The following is a 21,372-nucleotide window of genomic DNA, read 5'->3' on the forward strand; positions in this document are numbered from 1 at the left end:
TGAAATCATGTATTTCCTTTTCTGATTCTCCTACTGAGGCCAAATACTGAGTTTTATGTTCTACTGTGTCTCCAGCATTGCATATAGCAGATATTCAAAAAATATTTGTGGATGAAATAAATGCATGGATAAAAAATGTGTATGTGTGTACACATGCACACACACACACACACACACACACACACACACACACACACCAGGAATGTCCAGCACTGAGACAGGAACTGAATGTGCAGTTAAGAATGATGGATGGTCCAGGAGCTCAGACGAGGTGGTGGTACTGAAGGCTGGGTGTGCTAAGGAAAGAAATTAGAAAGAAATTTTTTTGGTGAAAGAAATAGAGCCACTCTGGGCCTTGAAAGGTGAGTGGTAGGAGGTTGATAATGATCAGACCAGGGGAGGAGAGTGCAGATCAGGGTTGGGACTGAGGATAAAAGCCAATCCTGGGAGCACCTACTTGGCTCATTGGTTAAGCCTCTAACTCTTTTTTTTTTTTTAATGTTTATTTATTTTTGAGAGAGAGCTCGAGTGGGGCGAAGGGCAGAGAGAAAGGGAGACACAGAACTCAAAGTAGGCTCCAGGCTCTGAGCTATCAGGACAGAGCCCCATGCGGGACTTCAACCCATGAACCGATGAAACATGAGATCATCACCTGAGCTGAAGTCAGACACTTAACCGACTGAGGCACCCAGGAGCCCCAAGCCTCCAACTCTTGATTTGGGCTCAGGTCATGATCTCACAGTTCGTGAGTTCGAGCCCCGCTTTGGGCTCCATGCTGACAGCATGGAGCCTGCTTGGGATCCTTTCTTTCCCTTTCTCTCTGCCCCTCCCCCTCTTGTTCTCACTCTTTCTCTCAAAATAAATTAATAAACTTAAAAAAAAAAAAAAAAAAGGCCAGTCCTGAAACTGTGTCCTTGGTTGTGCCACTTGGCTCCAATCCTGAGGCCATTAACTTTCACTCTAAAGGTCTTTCCCAAACCCTTGTGTGGGTGACCCCCACACACAGCACAGAGTCTTGAGTTCTCCTAGCAGCGTTTGCCAGCTCACCACAACCACACTCTTCCGTGTGTGTGTGTGTGTGTGTGTGTGTGTGTGTGTGTTGTTTTAGCTGCAGCTTTTGCCCCAAAGAAGACTTGATTCATCTCCCCACCTCGTCAACTTCATCCCATTTTGAAACAATTGAACATGTTTCCTTCATCTAAACTACTTAGATTTTCTTTGCTCTGTTGTTCCTGCCCAGTAATTGTATTGCTCATGGAAAGGACAACCCGATAGCATAGAAAAATGCTATAAATAAAACGTAATTATCACTGTATTCTTTCTGCCTCTCCATGTTACTGAGCAGAGCGAGAGGCCATCTCAAAATAAACGATGAGGATGGTGGCTGTTAATAGTTGCAGTGGCTTCATCGCCACCCTGGACGCAATGGACAAGGCAGAATGGCCCCGCGGGTTCTCTGTGCGCACACCACAGGTGGGCCTGGATCACCAGCGGGAGGCGGAGCATGAAAAGCTGCAGGGGACTTGACACTGAACGGAAGACATTATTGTACACAGCCCTGGGATAAAAAGAAGACACGGGTGCCGGGAGGCTGCACAGTCATGACATGGAGGATTTGGAGTCAACCCTGCTCCCTGCATTAAGAGAAACCTCCGTGAAAGAATGAATCCGTGTAATCAACAAATCGGGGCAGTGTTCTAGCACTTAGTGCCAAGGCTATTGTGCAGAGTGAGTTAATTAGCACACGCTCTTATTTCTTCCCCCTTCCTATTGGCTAAGCTTAATATAGTCGCATGCATGATTATGTAAAACCATTAATGACCCTATTCTGCTATTTTTTAAGCAGCAACTGGAGGGGGAAACGCAGAGATGAAGATCTAAATATGTCCTGTTCATGTTCCTGGGTCACAGCTGGGGTGTCAGAGTGAGCTGAGAGTGGGGAGAGACTGAGAGGATGGGGGAACCCAGCTCTCCCTTTGCAAACAGGCTAGTGAACCCCGCGTGATACAAGGGCCAGAAGAGGGGAGAGTCTGTGGCTAGGTCCTGGGACTAGGAACTTAGCTAGCAAGCTGGACTTACCTCGCTGCAGCTCTGGTCTGAATCTCCTGGCTGCAAAAAGACGTGCTATAAAGATAAGATTCAGCAAAACTTTCGAAACAAAAGTATAATGCAAGTCAGGTGGAGCTGTTACTAAGATTGCATCCATTCGGCAGCCAACCGGTTAGGGCCTGAGATAAGGTCAATTGAGGCAAAAATCTGGTGTTTGTATGAGAACCAATGAAGCTTGGCAATTAGGTTCAGAAAAAGCAAATACATTTTTGTTTTGCAAAAGTGATAGCTCATTTATTAATGCATTCATTGATTTAAGCCAAAATGTAAATAATTCTAAATGTATGTGGCTTGAGGTAAAGGAAACTTTTTATTTTAAAATTTCCATTCATTCAGTAATATCTTCCTTCTATTGCTCTTGCTTGATGCTTTCCCCTTGCTCACAGGTCTGTTTAATTTAATTATTATGCAAACAGAGCAGAGAGGACTTTCCAGCAGCGAGAAGCGCAAGCCCATAGCATTCAGCAGGTGTGTTTGGGGGTGAGCATGATGGCACTTGCTTTGAATGTACTGACCTTGACCTTGACCTTGGAGTCTCACGAGGGGCGCTCACAGCAAGTGGACTCTTTCTGACTGTGTCTTATGAGAACAAGGCAAGGAGTCGATGCTACTCAAAGGTGCACCTGGAGCCCTCCTTCCACATGAAGTCCTGAGCACAGCCTTGTTCTCTGAGGGGCATCTTATGGAAGCTTAGGAAGAGCCCAGCACCCGAGTCAGACCTGTTTTATGCTCAGAATGCCTGCTGCCAGGACTGCTCTGTCAGATGCAGAGATGTACCAGGCCTACTGAAGGCTGACCCGTGGGCTCCACGCTGGGACACGAAAGGAAACAAGGAGAGGATTTGGCTTTCTGTAACTCAAGGCAGAAAATTCTGCCTGCCTTCGACTTGGAAGAAGATTTAGAGGCTATTTTAAGGGGTTCAACTGAGCCTGGAAAGTCCAAATTGAATAACTGGACCCACAGCTGTTATTCCTGAATAAGCTTTCACTCACATAATTACCTCCCCCTCACGCTGGGCTCTGAGAACATCCTAGAATTGGTTTGTCAAGACTGAAATGTTTTAGCTACCCCAGGAGTGGGAAGCATAACCCTGGTGGCAATACAAATAAATGGGTCCAGTCATTTAATCAGCAAGGACATTGAGCACCGTTGCGTACCCAGCTCTGCGCTCTGGGAGCCTCTAGTGCTGTGCTGAGAACAGAGAAGTCTTGGAACTATGGAACAGGATGACCAGTGCTGTGACTGTCTCAAGTAGTTGAGGAAGAACCTTTAATCCAAGCTGGCCTTGAAAAAAAGGCTTCCTGAAACACCTGACCGTTGAGCTGGGGCTGGATGGAGAGCCAGCAGGAGGGGAGGCAGGTAGGGCAGAGGCAGGAGGCTGTGCATGCAGACCTGGAGGACCTGAGCCCACCATCTGCCAAGAACATGCTAAGACCTTTCTCTCCCTGGTCCCGTTGCCTCTGGAGGATGATGGCTTGAAAGGTTGAGAGCACTGAAGGTGTGTATTGGGTTGGCTTTAGGACACATTTTTGCTAGTGAGATCAAGTCTCTTTCATCTTGTGATTTTACTCTCTTTTGCAACCTTGAGTATTTCTGCATCTCAGAAATGAATGCCACAGCTATTTTGTTCCATTCAAAGTAAATCTGGGGTCCAAGGTCATTTAGATGACCGTTTTGGGGTATTGGATATGTTTGATTGGGGTAGAGGTAGAGAGAAAAGAATGTTTCAAAAGAGTTTTTTCCCAGTGTGCCTCTTATCATCTGTAAAATGGTTTTAAGAATACCTAATCTCAGGGTGCCCGGGTGGCTCAGTTGGTTCAGCATCCGACTCTGGTTTTGGCTCAGGTCATGGTCTCACAGTTCATGAGTTCTAGCCCTGCATCGGGTTCTGTGCTTACAGTGTGGAGCCTGCTTGGGATTCTCTCTTTCTCGCTCTCTGCCCCTCCCCCAATTGCACTGTCTCTCTCTCAAAAATAAATAAACTTAAAAAAAATACCCAGTGTCTCTTTCTCATAAATAGTAATGAGATTAAAATGAAATAAGCTACCTCAATGTTTTGAGATGAGATAAAAAAATAAAGTATTAGAAATTTTTATTTATTATGGGACACCTGGTTCAGTTGGTCAAGTGGCAGCCTTCAGCTCAGGTCATGATCTCATGGTTCGTGGGTTCGAGCCCCACATCAGGCTCTCTGCTGTCCGTGTGGAGCCCACTTCAGATCCTCTGTCCCCCTTTCTCTGTGCCCCTCCCCCACTTGTTCTTTCTCTTTCTCTCAAAAATAAATTAATTAATCCCAAAATTTTATTTATTAATAGGTTTATTTATTATTAATTACACTTTTAAGGCGAGTCATGTGACATTGACTTAGTACAATATCTTGTTTTGATTAAACATTTGTTACATGGTAATCTGAGGATGTTATTGTTAGTTTGCTTTATTTCATTGGTCAGTATTAATGGCTGGGAATGATATTGCACAGATTTCTAGATTGAAGTGAAAGCTGAGTATTGTTTGGTGAGTAAATTGTGGTATTTATGTTCAATCAAATTTTCTAATTATGTCCATGTTTTTCTTGGAATTGACTTAGTAAATTTCCATCTTTCTCACCGTCGACCAGCATCCAAGCAAACTAATTGGAAGGTGCTACATTATGATATTGCCATCATACTATTTGCCTAATAAATTTAAGGTTTTTTTAACATTTATTTATTTTCAAGAGACAGAGACAGAGTGCAAGCAGTGTAGGGGCAGAGAGAGAGAGGGAGACACAGAATCTGAAGCAGGCTCCAGACTCCGAGCTGTCAGCACTGAGCCCAATGTGGGCTCGAACCCACCAACAGTGAGATCGTGACCCGAGCTAAGGTCGGACGCTTAACCGACTGAGCCACCCAGGCACCCCATATTTGCCTAATAAATTTAAAACTCAGCAAAATGTTTCATTTGGAAGACTGTTTTTAACAAGCTGGAAAATTTGTATTCCAAGTATTAAGTGTGCAGAAATGAGAGGCCTTATAAGTTATATGCACTGTTTTAGGTAACAAAATTTTGAAACAATGGAAATATTTGTAAACATCAGTTTTTAAATGTTCTCCTCATCACACAAGTTTTTTTCTCTTGAAAATTAGTTTTTCTCACTCATTTCACAGAAGTCACCTTTACAGTGAAGGGACAAATTCACTGCATTTGTTAAGAGTTTTTCTAGGATCTTTTTGTTTTGGCACACATTTGAAACACTTGTGTTTCTATAGAAGAAACGTATATAGCACTTATATAGCATTGACTCATATACAAAATATTTAGCAAAGCTTAATTCTTTAAAGTTTTGGTATATTATCTATCTATATAAAAGTTCCATCTCTTCTTCATGTGTCCTAATGATTTATAAGGGTTGTGCACACCCTGCTTTAGAGCCCCTGCTGTCATAGTTGGGCAAAGACAATTTGCCTTACCTGTTAGGAAGCCAGGAAATTGGAGCTGACAAGAGAGCATGCAGTAGAAAATTTTGGGTCCTGTCTTCTATTGACTAAAGTCTGCCACGAAAGACAATGGGTACTCAGCCTCCCCTCTCCAACCTGTGTTTATCCCACCAGTCACTGAAACACTCTAACTCAAGTCCACAGTGAGGTCCCTTCCTTATTACCTGTCTACAGCTCTCACTCCCTGCCCCTCTGCCCATGTAGGTTATCAAAAATCTTAGTGCTTTACAAAAGCCATCAGATTCATGAAGCTACATTTCAAATTCATTACCAATTAGGAGCAGAGGGCATACCATTTTGTGAGTCAGAGTTTTCTCAGCTATAAAGAGGATTCAACTGTATTTCAAAGATCTCTTCTATCTTTAAGAATCTAAGGGTGCCTGAGTGGCTCAGTGGGTTGACCATCTGACTCTTGATTTCAGCTCAGGTCATGATCCCAGGGTCATAGGATCAAGCCCCACATCAGTCTCCACGCTGAGCATGGAGTCTGCTTAGGATTTTCTCTGTCTCATCTTTCTAAATTTTCTGATTTTTCCTGGGCAATGATGTGCCAGCTCATAGTTAATTAGAATGGTTTCACTTGATTCCCTGTATTCTCCATATAAATATTTTTTATTGTATTGTAAGTTAATTCATGTTATAACAATTTGCTGAAAATATTTATTGAGGAGTGTAGGGACTTTTGATCTTCTTCCATTGAGTACTTTCAACTCCTTCCATTCATTCTCAGATTTGAAACAGAATTAGGCTATGAATTTCATGTGCTGCATGCCATTTAAATAAATCCAAATCCATTATTATTATCCTTGCTTACCATTTATATGACATTTAATGTTTACAAATTGGCATTGCAGTTATTTGAGTGCACAGAATTAGAACAGATGCTAACATGAATTTCTCTTTAGGGTTTGGCAGAAAAAGAGTTTAATAACAATAATAAAGTGTGATAATAACAGTGGCAATAATAACAATTTGCCTCTCCTTAGAATCGTAGTTTTTGGGGGGTGGAGCTAAGTGCATTCTTTATAGGTACCATCAGTTGTGTTGACAGAAAAAGAAGTGTGCTTCTGGGGAGCCTAACAAAAAATAAATCATATTTATTGGGAGTCTCTTGCCAGACATCATACTAGGTGCATGTAAAAGTTTGTTCGTTCAGTACGTTGGACACATGGAGTGTTGAGACCAGTGGAGGTATCATTTATCCATGGTGTGAGTTTCAGCACTGGCTTGAGGACTCAGGTTCTCTAGATAGACTTGAACCTCTCTGGGCAAAACTTCGAATCCAACCCTGTAGATGGTCTTCTAAAACGACGATAATCCAGGATTAGGTGAGAGGACCCCTGCTGCTTTGGCTGCAAACATAGCAATCAGAAGATGATTTAGCTCCTTGAAGGCACATGGATGTGATCAGACTGTACCGCTTACTTATTTGTTTTAGCACGGAAGTCCCTGCATCTAGGGAAGCCCTTCAATCCCAGGCATACTGGGATGGGTGATCACTCCAGGTCTAGTTGAGTTTTGGGGAATAAGAGGTGAATATGGATTTTGTTCCACAGCTAGCCGATTCTGCTAAACAAGCTTCAATGGCACAGGGTCCAGAGTTAATCGTAAGTCTCTTGCAAACATCTTCAGTTCTCTACATGCCACCCTCCTATATGCTCAGCAAAGCCTCAGCCATAGTTGAGGCCAACAACTGCACACTTGTACCCACGTACTTACAGGTTGCTGGAGTTAATCACAGTGCCGTCCTCACTCTTCTTACTGGAAATCTCAAGTGCATATTTATATTTCCGTTTACTCTTTGTGATTGTGGGGTAACTTCACTTTCTCACTCTTTCGAAACCTATTGCACACCTTCTCCTCTATGTTCCCCCGTCAACACTCATCCTCACCCCACCACCAACTGATGACTAATAACTCATTGAAGAGGGGTGCTTGACTGGCTCAGTCAGTAGAGCATGTGACTCTTGATTGCAGTGTTGTGATTTCAAGCCCCATGTTGGGTGTAGTGATTACTTAAAAATAAAAGCTTTAAAAAAAATAATCCACTGAAGAAAAGTAGCTGGAGTTCTATGTTGATAATCCCATCTTCTCCCTGTACAATCCAACTGTCTACCTGGCTCTGTATATAACTCTGCCTCCTCTCTTGTTACAATGCAAAATGCAGCTTTGGTCTTAATGAAGGGTTGACCTTTACATTTTTGCTCTGATTCCATCCTTTCTCTCCAACAAGTTTTCTCTTGCAATTTTTTATTTCTCAATTTCATCATTTTCTCCCTTTCTACTGGCATGTTCACCATTCAAAAACTAGTAACTACATAAATGGATAGTTCTTCAGCAACCCTTGCCTCTTCAGCTACCCCTGTTTCTTTGTTTCACTCAGGAAGAAGTGACTAACCCCACAAACTTATCTTCCCATCTCTCAATCACCCCTTTGGCATTGTTCCCCACTATCTCTTAAAACAACTCTTACTGGGGACCCTGGGTGGCTCAGTTGATTAAGCGTCTGGCCTCAGCTCAGGTCACAATCTCAAAGGTTCGTGAGTTCGAGTCCCGGGTTGGGCTCTGTGCTGACAGCTCAGGGATTCTGTGTCTCCCTCTCTCTCTGCCCCTACCCCACTCACAGTCTGCCTCTCTCTCTCTCTCAAAAATAAATATTAAAAAATAATTGAAACAACTCACTAGTATCTAATGGTCTATCCCCCCTCCCCCTTATTTTATTTGACCTCTCAATAATATTTGACACACTTGTACCTCCTGTCCTCTTGAAACGCCTTTTTTGGTAGGTTTTCTAGACAGCATAATCTTTTGCATTCCTTTCTACCTTGATGCTGTCCCTTCTCAGCTTCCTTTGCTGGCTTTTTTTTGAGTGATTTGTAGGTACTGCGGTGCTCCGGGGTTCAATGGTGGCCCCTCTTCTCTATATTCTTTTCCTATATGGTCATACCTTGACCCAAGGGATTTAATACCTCCTATAAGCATAGGCCCCCAAATATGTATTTATTAGCCTTGATCTCCACCTAATTAAAATAAGAATTCCAATCGTATGTCTAACAAAAACCTCAAAACTCACAGGTAAAAATAAACATTTTCAATGTTTTATCTACAAAGTAGATCCCTCAGTAAATGGCAACACCATCCACCTAGTAACTAGAACTAAAAACCTAAGAATAAGCCATGATTCCATTCTTTCCTTTACATGACAATCATTTAATTCATAAACAAGTCAGTTCTGTCCCCCAAAATAGCCTGACCCTGACTGCTTACCACCTCCAATACCTCAGCCTACTTGCAAACCACCATTACCTTGTGCCTGACTGATCGTAAGCCTCAGTTTCCTTTTCTGCAGAATAGGAATGGTAAAATCATATTAATACTGTGACTAACAATAATAACAAAACTCATGGTGTTACGAATAGCAAAGGAATAGTGCATGAAAAAAGTTAGCAACATTCATACACAGAAAATTCCCGTGGTGTAATGGCGGGTGCTGTTGATGGTTTTGTGCTTCACTGAACATCCCCAAAGGTCTCAAGACCTGAGGGGGTATGCCTGGAGGCCTTTGGGGGCTGGGGGTCCAGGCTCCACTCACAAATCTCTTCAACCAGGGTAGCATCTCTACTTGGATAAAATTTTTATTTCTTTTTAATTTGTTTACTATCCCAGGTAAGATTTCATTTGGGAAAATATAAGTTCATTGTCAGTCATTAGAAAATAAACTTTAACTTCTGCTCTTCCATGGCTGGGCATTTCTGCTCCAGATGACAGCTTTGCATCTGTCTAATGGATACTGGTGTCCTTTCCAGTGGAGGGGACAGAAAAAGACCTCAAAGTAGACTGCTAGAGAAAGAAGGGAGTCAGGTTACGTTGCTCCCCAAGTACAATTCGCAGCACATGGCAGGTCCTTGGGAATCAGCAGATCCCATGCCCTTCCTTGTGGACACCTACGTCAGATAACACCCACATCCCAAAGGTCAGCAAACATATTCCAGGTTTCAGGACTCATGGCATGAGGATTACTGGTCATTTGGGATCATACACAGCATAGATCCCATGCACAGCAGGGCCTAAAAAGGCACTGTGATGTCTTGAAAAGCTTTCAGGAACTTAAACCCGGTCTTTATATCTACTTGTTTTTTTCTACAGAGAAACTGATGCTCATCTGTGGGCCCCAAACCTAGAGCCACTTCGGCCATTATGCCAGGAGAGCCCTCCTGTCAGAGTTCTTGACCATGGTAAAGCTGGACATTTTCCAAAGGAAAACCCTTGGGATTCCTTCCTAAATAAATGATTCACCACAAAGACAGAAGTCACAACCACGTACATGTTTGTGCAGAAGCCCACCTCCTGGAATCAGCAGCCACAGTCACACATGCATTTGTGTGACTTCATCTGGCCGCCTGGGGAAACTTTGCAGGCTCCCAGGCTGAACGCCCTCCCTCATGGACATATTTTGAGATTCTAGTGAAAGGCCTCCCTCAGCCAACAAAGACAGCAGGATGGGCATAGGGCTAGTACATGAGGGCAAGAAGCAGGGCTTGGAGAGACTGACCCCCACTGGGCTGTGGGAAATGGGTCCTGTATCTGACTGACAAAGAATGTGATTCTGGAAATAACTCGGGACTCCTTCCCACCATGGGGCCTAAGTCAGGCTTGGCTTGGCAAGATGGAGCCATGGACAGGGAGCCACGGACAGGACAGATGAGAGGAAAGGGATGGGAGAGGAGAAAGCAGGAGCGCTGGGAGATCTTGGATGAGGTACACTCAGAAGCTCCAAGGTAGAACCTGAGTCCTGAAACCTGAACCACCAGGTCTACCTTCTCAAGGCCTCCCCACAGTTGAGTCTCTGGGCCCCAAACCTGGCCCGACCAACCTTGACTCCACCATCAGGGCTCACTTTGAACCCTGTTCAGCCCACCTGTATCCATGGCCCCCATCATGAACACCACCACCACATCTCCACATGTGGTCTTGGAATCGTGCCTACCTGGGCTGGGCTCATGGGCAAAAGTCCTGGTTCTGATGCCTGCTGGCAGCCTGCCCATGCTCCTGTGGCCTCCACTCTGTGGCTGAGGAATGTCACCACCAGCCTCTGTGGGGAAGGCTCACAGCTGGAGCGAGGGGAGCACAGAACCGCCAAGAGGGAGGAGCTTCACCCTGAGTGCCGGGGAGAACCTGCAAAGAGTTTAAGTGGATTGAGTCTGTGTTTTAGGAAAATCTCTTGGGTGCTGTGTAGAAAAGATGACATGTTCCCTTTCCACAATTTGGAGGCCCAGTTGTTCAGTCTGTGGTAGGAGACCACAGAGGAGAGAAGAAAGTTCTCTCTGAATTACATGCAGTGGTGACAGGGCAAGTTTCTGTTTGCTTTTCTTTCTTTTTTTAATGTTTGCTTATTTATTTTGAGAGAGAGCGAGACAGTGTGTGAGTGGGTGAAGGGGCAGAGAGACAGAAAGAGAGAGACAGAGAGACAGAGAGAGAGAGAGGGAATCCCAAGCAGGCTCCACACTGTCAGTGCAGAGCCCAACAAGGGGCTTAATCCCACAACCTTGGGATCATGACTTAAGCCAAAATCAAGACTCGGATACTTAACCGACTTAGCCACCCAGGCGTTCCTAGTTTCTCTTTTCTATTCTTCACACTTCTTTTCTCAGCTGGGCTCCTGGAGCAGAAGGAATTTCAGATCAGAAATCCTCTCCAAGTCCACTTGAGAGAGCTGAGGGTGGACAGAAACTGACCATGCCAAGATCACCTGGCTAAGTGACAGCAAGGAGGGATCAAAGAGCAGTTGTTTTTGTCTATAAATTTGTCCCTTTGGAAATACAAATCAAAACCACAACAAGATACCATCTCACACCTGTCAGAATAGCTAAAATTAACAACACAGGAAACAACAGGTAATAGCGAGGATGCAGAGAAAGGGGAGCCCTCTTGCACTGTTAGTGGAATACAAACTGGTGCAGCCGCTCTGAAGAACAGTATGGAGGGTCCTCAAAAAGTTAAAAATAGAACTACCCTATGACCCAGCAATTGCACTACTAGGTAATTACTCAAAGGATACAAAAATACAGATTTGAAGGGGTAAATACACCCCAATGTTTATAGCAGCATTATCAACAATAGCCAAGCTATGGAAAGAGCCCAAATGCCCACCAACTGATGAATAGATAAAGACGTGGTATACATACACACACACACACACACACACACACACACACACACAGGAATATTACTCAGCCTTCAAAAAGAATGAACTCTTTCAATTTGCAGTAATGTGGATGGAACTAGAGAGTATTATGCTAAGCAAAATAAGTCAATCCGAGAAAGACAAATACCATATGATTTGACTCATGTGCAATTTAAGAAACAAAACAGATGAACATATGGAGGGGGGAAAAGAGAGACAGAGAGAAACAAACCATAAAATACTCTTAAAGATAGAGAACAAACTGAGGGTTGATGGAGGGAGGTGGGTGGGGGATGAGCTAGATGGGTGAGGGAGGAAGGCACTTGTTATGATGAGCACTGGGTGCTGTGATGATTCACTGACTTCAACTCCTGAAACCAATATTACATTGTATGATGACTAACTAGAATTTAAATAAAAAATTGAAAAGAAAATAAATTTGTCCCTTTTGATTTGTGCTGTTCAATATGGTAGTCACTAGATCCTGTGGCCATTTAGATTTAAATTTAAGTTAATGTAGGGACACCTGGGTGGCTCAGTCAATTGAACATCTGACTTGGGCTCAGGTCTTGATTTCACGGTTTGTGAGTTCAAGCCCTGCATTGGGCTGTCTGCTGTCAGCATGGAGACTGCTTTAGATCCCCTGTCCCCCTCTCTCTGCCCTTCCCCCGCTTGTGTTTTCTCTCTCTCTCTCAAAAATAAACATTAAAATTTTTTTTCAATTTAAGTTAATGTAAATTAATTTGAAAAAAAAATCAGTTCCACAGTTGTGCCAGCCACATTTCAAGAACTGAACAGCCATATATGTGGCTGGTGGTTACCGTGGTGGACATTTCTATCACCATAGAAAGTTTCTGATGGACAGTGCTGCTTTCGACAGGCTCGCTCAGTCATATGTGAAGTCATCCTTCAGATCTCACTTCTTCTATATTCTGAGAGAAATCTGTGAGTACAGAGCCATTCTTGGAGACCAACCTTGTCTCTTCTGCAGCCCAAATTATTTCTAGTTCTTTCTGGGGATCTTTTGTTTAAACCTGGGCCAGTGAGTAGACCCTCTCATGACCTGTTTGTTCTCTCTCTGTCTCTGTCTCTCTCACACATACACACGTTCACAAACACACAAAACAGTCTTTTTCTTTTAACTTGATAACTTTTCCCAGAGGGGAAAAAAAAATACATACTCAGTTATAACCCGGTCCATATCTAATAGGATTACTACTACTTCCCCTCCCCCAACAAGTAGTACAGGTAAAATGAAGTTATCATAACAGTTCAGGGCAACCTTGATCAAATGGACTTTCAGAAATTAAACACTAGGCACAATAATTGTGAAGAAGCTATGTTACAGAGGAGTCGTATCCCACAAGGAGCCAAAAGGAGCAGAGTGTTGGGGCGCCTGGGTGGCGCAGTCGGTTAAGCGGCCGACTTCAGCCAGGTCACGATTTCGCGGTCCGTGAGTTCGAGCCCCGCGTCGGGCTCTGGGCTGATGGCTCAGAGCCTGGAGCCTGTTTCCGATTCTGTGTCTCCCTCTCTCTCTGCCCCTCCCCCGTTCGTGCTCTGTCTCTCTCTGTCCCAAAAATAAATAAACATTGAAAAAAAATTAAAAAACAAAACAAAACAAAAACAAAAGGAGCAGAGTGTAGCTTCTAATTACATTTCACATGCATGTAATTAGCAGGGATTCCTCAAAGCTTGCTCAGAGGTCAGAGCAGGGGAGGCTCATGAGCTTTCAAAGGACCCCCCAAATAGGCTGCACCCAGTAAACTCATGGGACCCCCATCTATCATGTTCAGTGCCCTGGGCTCTCACCTTGCCTCCTATCCACACCTGGACAAGCTGACCTGGGGTTTGTCCACTGGATTCTACTTACTGTCCTCATTTTGCAGATGAGGACATTATAGAAGAGTCACTGTTAAAAGTTGCATGTGCAGTAACGTCAAGGCAGGGCCCAAAACCTGGGTCTCCAGACATCTAGCATGGGGCTTTTCCCAGGGGATAGCATGACATTTCATATTGTGTGGAATTCTACAAAACCGTTAATTTTGGAGGGACTATGTCTTTTCCTCAGGGTCAAAAGAGAGTAAGTAAAGTGCTACTTGAAAAATAAACATGTGAAAGAAAAAACACATGTGGTCACAATTAACACATCATTCTGCCACGCACTGAAAACTCTCAAAAGAAAACATATCTGTGAAAGACCCCTTTTTACAGAGTTTTCAGCAAACTGGACGCATAAATGGAGAGTAAGGCCATCTTTCCCTTGGCGACCATGAGGATTTCATACTTTTCCACCCAGAGGCCTTTGGGCAAAACGAATTGTAGAAAAAGGTGGAAAAGTACTTATGGACAAATTTATTAAATAAAATTAATATTAAATAGTTAAATGTGTATTACATAAATTTATATTAAACTTAAATAAATATGAAATGTCCAGAAAGTAAGCAATATAGGTTATTGCCCCATTTTGACAAAAGCTTATTCATATTAGCATCTTCAATGAGTGATCAAACATGAAAGTAAGTCGATCTGCATTAAACAGCTCCACAAAAGCATCCCTGATATAACAGGAACATTGCTATGCCCGGCAACATATTTAAGAGTCCACGGATTTCTCTCATTCCTTCCACGTGGCCATTACACACATCTATGAGATTTCTCACTTTGCTGATAGCACTGATTGATCCCACAGTCTTGCCATTCTTGTAATAATTAGAAGCATCAAATCCGTCATGAAGTTTAAGGAAAAGTTTACAAAGTTAATGTTGTAACTACGATTCTGAACCACATACACAATAGGATCTCCTGAATATCTTTCCCATAAGTCATGAAATGAAATTGCATCCTGTTTTTGGGCACTTCTTGACCAAGCTTTTTGTTTATCCGCGGAGGAAGAACCGTTGGGAAACACAACAATCAGAAGTGGGCTTGCCACTCCCGTGCATTTCACGTGCACAAAGCCCTTCGCCGCATGCCCATAATATTCCTTTCACCCAGAAAATGTACTGGGGCCGTCTATCTAACAGGCCTCTGCAAAACAGAAGGAGAACCCACTTCTGCCATTCTTAACAACAGCGGATCACTGCTGCCCCTAAAACAAACAGAAAATAAAATAAATCTTTTGGTCTTGAAGGGCAGGACTCAAGGAGAACAAACATCGTGGGTTGTCTCAATACACTTCAAAGAGACAGGACACTGTCTTCACTGCGGATGCTGTCCTCCTGTGTTTACTGTCTGATTTCTCAGTACAATCCCCTTACTCTGCTCAAATGTCTCCATTCATTGTGTAGGCTTTTTTCTTCAAAGCATATGCAGTTTTTGATCACTTCTGAGACATGAAAATCAGGGTGCCTGGGTGGCTCAGTTGGTTAAGCGGCAGACTCTTAATTTCGGCTCAGGTCATGATCTCACAGTTTTGTGCATTCCAGCCCCGCATAGTGCTCTCACTGACAGTGCGCAGTGTGTTTGGGATTCTCTCTCTTTCTGTCTCTGCCCCTCCCCGGCTCACACTGTCTCTGCCTCTCTCAAAATAAATTAATACAACTTAAAATAAAGAAAGAAAAGATTTTTACTTTGTCCAGTTACTGTTTCAAGCAAATAAGACCAATGTATTATTTATCTTCTGGACGGACAGAAGGCCAAAGAATACACTGGTGTCAGGGGCTTCAGCCTGCCCCTGGGAAGGGACAGAAGTGAGGGAGGGAGTCCAAAGCTTCCCTCTATGCCTTATCCCCCCCCACCCCCCCCACCAGAACCGACTGCAGTGAGGCCTTCATCTAAGTTTTCCAGAGACCTCTACCTTCTGGACTTCCTTTGCAGATAGAAAATTAAACCAACAAAAGCAAAAGCATTTAACAGCTTCTAGGTAGCTTTCTTTTCCCCCCGAACTTTTGAGCTTACTGTTGATGTCTGCCTGAAAGTAGATGAACTATCTCCCACTCATTAAAACCGTCAGGAAGACTGGCATGCTGTTAAGGGAGTAGTATTTAACGTACAGTCTTCAGGCTCTTATGTGCCCATCTGCTGATTACAGAACACAGATCTAAAGCAACTTCCTCTCACTGTGGCCTGAGGCCTCCCCTGACTCCCCATGATTTAAATCCCACTTACACTACACTGAAGGAAGAACATCAATTGCATCAGTTCTAATAGGGCTGACTTGCCTTGTGTAAACAGGTGCTCACTGTTGTGCAAACTCAGTGTGGTCAGAGGGTCGGAGAAGCTGAATGTCCAGAAGGCAAGGAGAAGCAACTCCCTGCTTGCCCACCAGATCCTGTGATATTCTCAAGCAGGGCTATTCAGAACCTCAGTAACGCGAGGTGCAGGTGTGATGGGTGCTGTTCCAGTGGGCAGGGTCGGGGAAAATGAGTTTTTCAGGTGCTGGGTAGGGAACCAAGCACTTCACTGATCAGAAACTATAACGGTGCAGGACTTTCAATCATTCCTTCTTTTTAAAGCAGGAAAACTCTTTTTCCAAATGATTCATGCAGCTTCTTTTTTTTTTTAGCACTCACTCCACAATATAGCATTGGTGGCTGTTGGAGAGCTTCTGTCTGTCTCTGGTTTGCTCTTGTAGGCTTAGCCAAGTGTTAGTTTTCTCCCCCCCAAAAGCTTTCCCCTATGGAGCCCAGAAGGCACTGGGGGACACAGGCACTTCTGAGCTGTGTTTTCCATGGAAGAGCCCTGGGAAGACAGGTGAGGGCGTAGAACTCTGGAGCAGGAGAGAAGCATGACCCTGTCCAAAGCAGGCCACGGGCATCGAGGCATGTTTTAGAGGAGTAGGTAGTAAAAGGGTAGGTGCAATGGGTACACTCATGTATTGAACTTGCCCAGAGTTGCCAGATTTAGAAGAAAGGAAAGAGAAAGAAATGGAGGAAGGAAGGGAAGAAGGAAGAAGAGAGAAAGGAAGAAAGAGAGAGAAAAGAGGAGAAAACTAGAGGAGAGAAGAGAAGAGGGGAGGGGGAGGGAAGGGAAAGGAGGGGGAGGGGAGGGGAAGAGAGAAGAAACAAGAAAACAGAAAAGCAGGGAAAGAAAGAAGAAAAAGAGAAGGCACCAAGGGATATACTTATACTAAAAAATTACTCACTGTTTATCTGAAATCCAAATTCAGCTGGCATCCCATATTTTACCTGGAAATCCTACCCTCAACTTTCCTTTTTCTCTGCCCTCACACTGAAGCAGCCCCCACCACTATCCATGTCATAAGTTGAGGTTCTACATAAAATCGCTTTAACAGGGGTTTCTGTTGCTTTAAAAAATTAAAATGAGCAAATAGTTGAAAATCACCACCACACTGTAGCAAATGAGCTTTCTCTCTGAGTATATCAAACAAGGAAAGGGTGTACATGTGCCACAACTACATGGTAAGAAAATTTAGAATTTATTTTATTATAATTTGACACATTCCAAGGAAGCCTGCATTGAATTCCTGGCAGATTGAAATACTGGCTCTATTTCTTCACCCCTTCCTTTACCAATGGTGCCCTTTTTTTTTTACAGCCCCTCCTATTAGAGGTACAATATATCTGCCTGCCCCTTGACTTTGGATTGGGCAGCATGTCTGCTTTGGCGGATGGGGTATTATCTGATGTACCTTCATAACTAGTCTCATCCTCTTGCCCTCTGCCATCACCATGAGAAGAACATGCCTTGAGGATTATTGGTCCACCTATCCTGGAGGAATGACATTCTTGGAGGAGATCGAAATTGAACCCAAGGCCTGGAGTCAAACCCAGCTGAGCCCAGATGGGTAGGCTTGCATATTCAAAAACTAGTACTATATACTTTCTCTTATACTTTGGGGTGGTTTGTTAGGCAGCATTACTGTGGCAAAAACTGACTGATACATTCTTCCTCATCACTCTTAAGGTATCTGTCAACATTACCAGTTCCTTCAGCAACCCCCGCTCACAACAACATGGCCACACAGACTTTTCCACTTAGATAAGAAAATTTTGAGCAGAAAGTCTAGGGACAATGAATTCCCAGGATTTCTCAAGATTCACAGAGAAATCACCTACTAAAGAAAAATTACTAATCAGATTGCTAATAAGAGTACCACTAATCTACTCAATTTAAAAACCCAATGTTCACTCCAGGATTTTTAAAACATACTTTAAAGATAGAAATTAAGACTAGGCATCACCAGAAATTATAACTGAATATCTGTGCAGGCAACTCATTTATTAGCGCAAACATTTAACTGGGCAGAAGTTGGTAACTGCTATTCCCTGTTCAACGTATTTTACATTCAGGATGTATGTTTCATTAGACATGGTATTTTCAGAAGAAATCCAGTACACAGCAGATGGGAAATCTGGAGAATGAGTTTTTATTTTAGTTAGCAGTGTTCTCTAGAGATGCCTGCCACCAACCCCTTTTAGCCCTTTCTTTGAAAAATACCTCAAAACTTCAATTTCTATGCTATTTTCCTCTCATAACGCTACCTTTCAGTATGATAAAGCCAAATATTTGGACTAATATTTCTAAACACTGCCAGAGGGGTTGGAGATATTAAAAAATCACTGTAAACTGCATTATGCAATTTGCCTGCATTTGGAAATGAAAATGAACTCTTCAGCGAGGCCCTTGTGCCAAAGATTACATCAGGAACTATGATCAAGTGGCCACTGCAAATGAGGAAACTTGGTAATTTTTAAATGTGAACTGTAAAAAGTACTTACTGAAAAAGAACATCAAGTTAAATTAAGCAAAAATACAGTGAGGTTCCAAAACTACAATGTGGGTTTTAGGAGTCAATATATACGGGTTTACGATCTTGCTAGGGTGTGGTAACACTCAGCCTCAACCTTGGTGTCCAGTAAGGGATGGCAGATTATTGAATTAGAATTCTGTTTCTCAAACACTTCTACCAAAAATATTTATTTAGCACAGGTAACAGGACCTCAGTAGGTCTGATGTCTGTTTAGACTAAAATGGTTTACTGCAAATTGGGTGTTCTATCTCCAAATTCCATAATTTTTGCATTCTATTTCATAATGTCCATGTGTTCCACTTATCATGAGGGCAAAGAAACAAGTTTCTCCAAGGCTCATTGGTTAATAGTGAAGTATCCTGGCTGCTGAAACCATCACATGTGGAAAATAGGGCTGCATTCTACAGCCCTAGCTATGCAGAATGGAGTCCAACTCAGGGCTTAACCTCATGACCCTGGGATCATGACATGAGCTGAAATCAAAGATGCTCAACCTACCGAGCCACCCAGGTGTCATGGGTTACTTGTCATTTTATTGTTGAGTTGTTTTATATATACCTTCGATACTAAATCCTTATCAGATTTGGTTTTCAAATATTTTCTCTGATTCTGTGCATTCTTTTCACTCTCTTAATGATGTCCTTTGAAGTACAAAGGTTTAAAATTTTGATGAAGTCCAATTTACCTATTTTTTCCATGGTTTCTTGTGCCTGTAGTATCACATCTAAAAAACAATTGCCCAAAGGTATCAAAGATTTATACATGTCCTTTTGTCTAAGATTTGTTAGTTTTAGCGCTTATATTTAGGCTTTTGTCCATATTGAGTTAGTTTTTGTATATAGTATGAAGAAACCCCAAACCATTATTTTATCTTTGAAGATTCAATTGTCCCAGTACCATTTATTAAAAAACTATTGCTGTGGCGCCTGGGTGGCGCAGTTGGTTAAGCGTCCGACTTCAGCCAGGTCACGATCTCGCGGTCCGTGAGTTCGAGCCCCGCGTCAGGCTCTGGGCTGACGGCTCGGAGCCTGGAGCCTGTTTCCGATTCTGTGTCTCCCTCTCTCTCTGCCCCTCCCCCGTTCATGCTCTGTCTCTCTCTGTCCCAAAAATAAATAAAAAACGTTGAAAAAAAAATTAAAAAACTATTGCTTCCCCAATTATCTTGGTACCTTTGTTGAAGATCAATTAACCATAGATATATGGGTGTATTTCTGAACTCTGAGTTCTATTCCATTGAGCTCATATCTATCCTTATACCAGCAGCACACAGTCTTGACCACTGTAGCTTTGTAGGAAATGACTGTATCAGGAAGTGTGAGTTCTCCAGCTTTGTTCTTTTCTGAGATTTCGTTTGGCTGTTCTGAATTCCTTGCATTTTCACATGACTTTTAGGATCCAGCTTGTTAATTCTGCAAAAGTCACAGCTAGGATTTTGATAGAGCTCATGTTGGATCTACAGGTCAATTTGGGGAATATTATAGTCGTAACAATATTCATAAACAAAATCCATAAACATGAGATGTCTTTCCATTCATTGAGGTCTCCTTCAGTTCCTTTCCATGAGGTCTTATGGTTTCTTCTTCAAATATTTTACTCATTAAATGTATTCCTATGTGTTTTATTTATTTATTTGAGAGAGAGAGAGAGAGAGAGAGAGAGAGAGCATGCGCACAAGCAGGGGAGGGGCAGGGAGAAAGGGAGAGACAGAATTGCAAGCAAGCTCTTCATTATCAGTGTAGAGCCCTATGAGGTACTCAAACTCACAAACCGTGAGATCATGACCCGAGTCAAAACCAAGAGTCGGATGCTGAACCGACTGAGCCACCCAGGAATCCCTATTTTATTATTTTGATACTATTGTATGTGGAATTGTTTTTAATTTAATTTTTGGGTTTTTCATTTCTTGTGCATTTCTTGTGTAGAAACACAATTGACCTTTGTGTATTGATTGTGTATTGTGCAAACTTGTGTAACATGTTTATATGCTCTGTTTATATGTTTAAAGCTTTTAGTGGTTTCCTTGTGATTTTCTATATACACAATCATATCTTCTACAAATAGAGAATTTTATTTTCTCCTTTCCAATCTGGAGGCCTCCCCCCCCCCCCCATTTTATTGCAAAAATGTGCTGGCTAACACTGCCATTAAAATATTGAATACAGGGGCACCTGGGTGGCTCAGTTGGTTAGAAGTCCGACTTCAGCTCAGGTCATGATCTCGAACAGCTCATAAGTTTGAGCCCTGTGCTGAGCTCTGTGCTGACAGCTCAGAGCCTGGAGTCTGCTTAGGATTCTGTGTCTCCGCCTCTCTCTCTCACCCTCCCCTGCTCATGCTCTGTCTGTCTCTCTCAAAAATAAATAATCATTAAAAAAATGTTTTTAAATGTTGAATAGAAGTGGCAATAATGTATATCCTTGTCTTATTACTGATGTTAGAAAGCTTTAGGACTTTTTCTATTAAGTGTGATTTAGTTACGGGTTTTTCATAGATGCCTTTTGTCAGGTGAGAAAGTTATCTTCTGTTCTTAGTATTTTGAGTGTTTTTATCATAAAAGTATTCTGAGTGTTGAACTCTGTCAAATGTTTTTTCTGTGTCTATTAAGATAAGTATGTGGATTTTATCCTTTTCTCTGTTAATATTGTGTATTACAGTGATTGGTTTCAGAAGTTGAAACTACCTTGTGTTTCTAGGTTAAATTGCACTTGATCATGGAATATAGTCACTTTTATATATTGTTGAATTTAGTTTGCTGGTATTTTGCTGAGGATCTTTGCATGAATATTCACAAGGGATATTGGTCTCTAGTTTTCTTGTGATGTCTTTGTCTGATTTCAGTATCGGGGTAATGCTAGAATGAGTAATATTCATTCTAAATAATTAATATATAATAA

This window comes from Herpailurus yagouaroundi, unplaced genomic scaffold (assembly GCF_014898765.1).
Source record: "Herpailurus yagouaroundi ecotype Mexico unplaced genomic scaffold, PumYag 205, whole genome shotgun sequence".
Taxonomy (NCBI): Eukaryota; Metazoa; Chordata; class Mammalia; order Carnivora; family Felidae; genus Herpailurus; species Herpailurus yagouaroundi.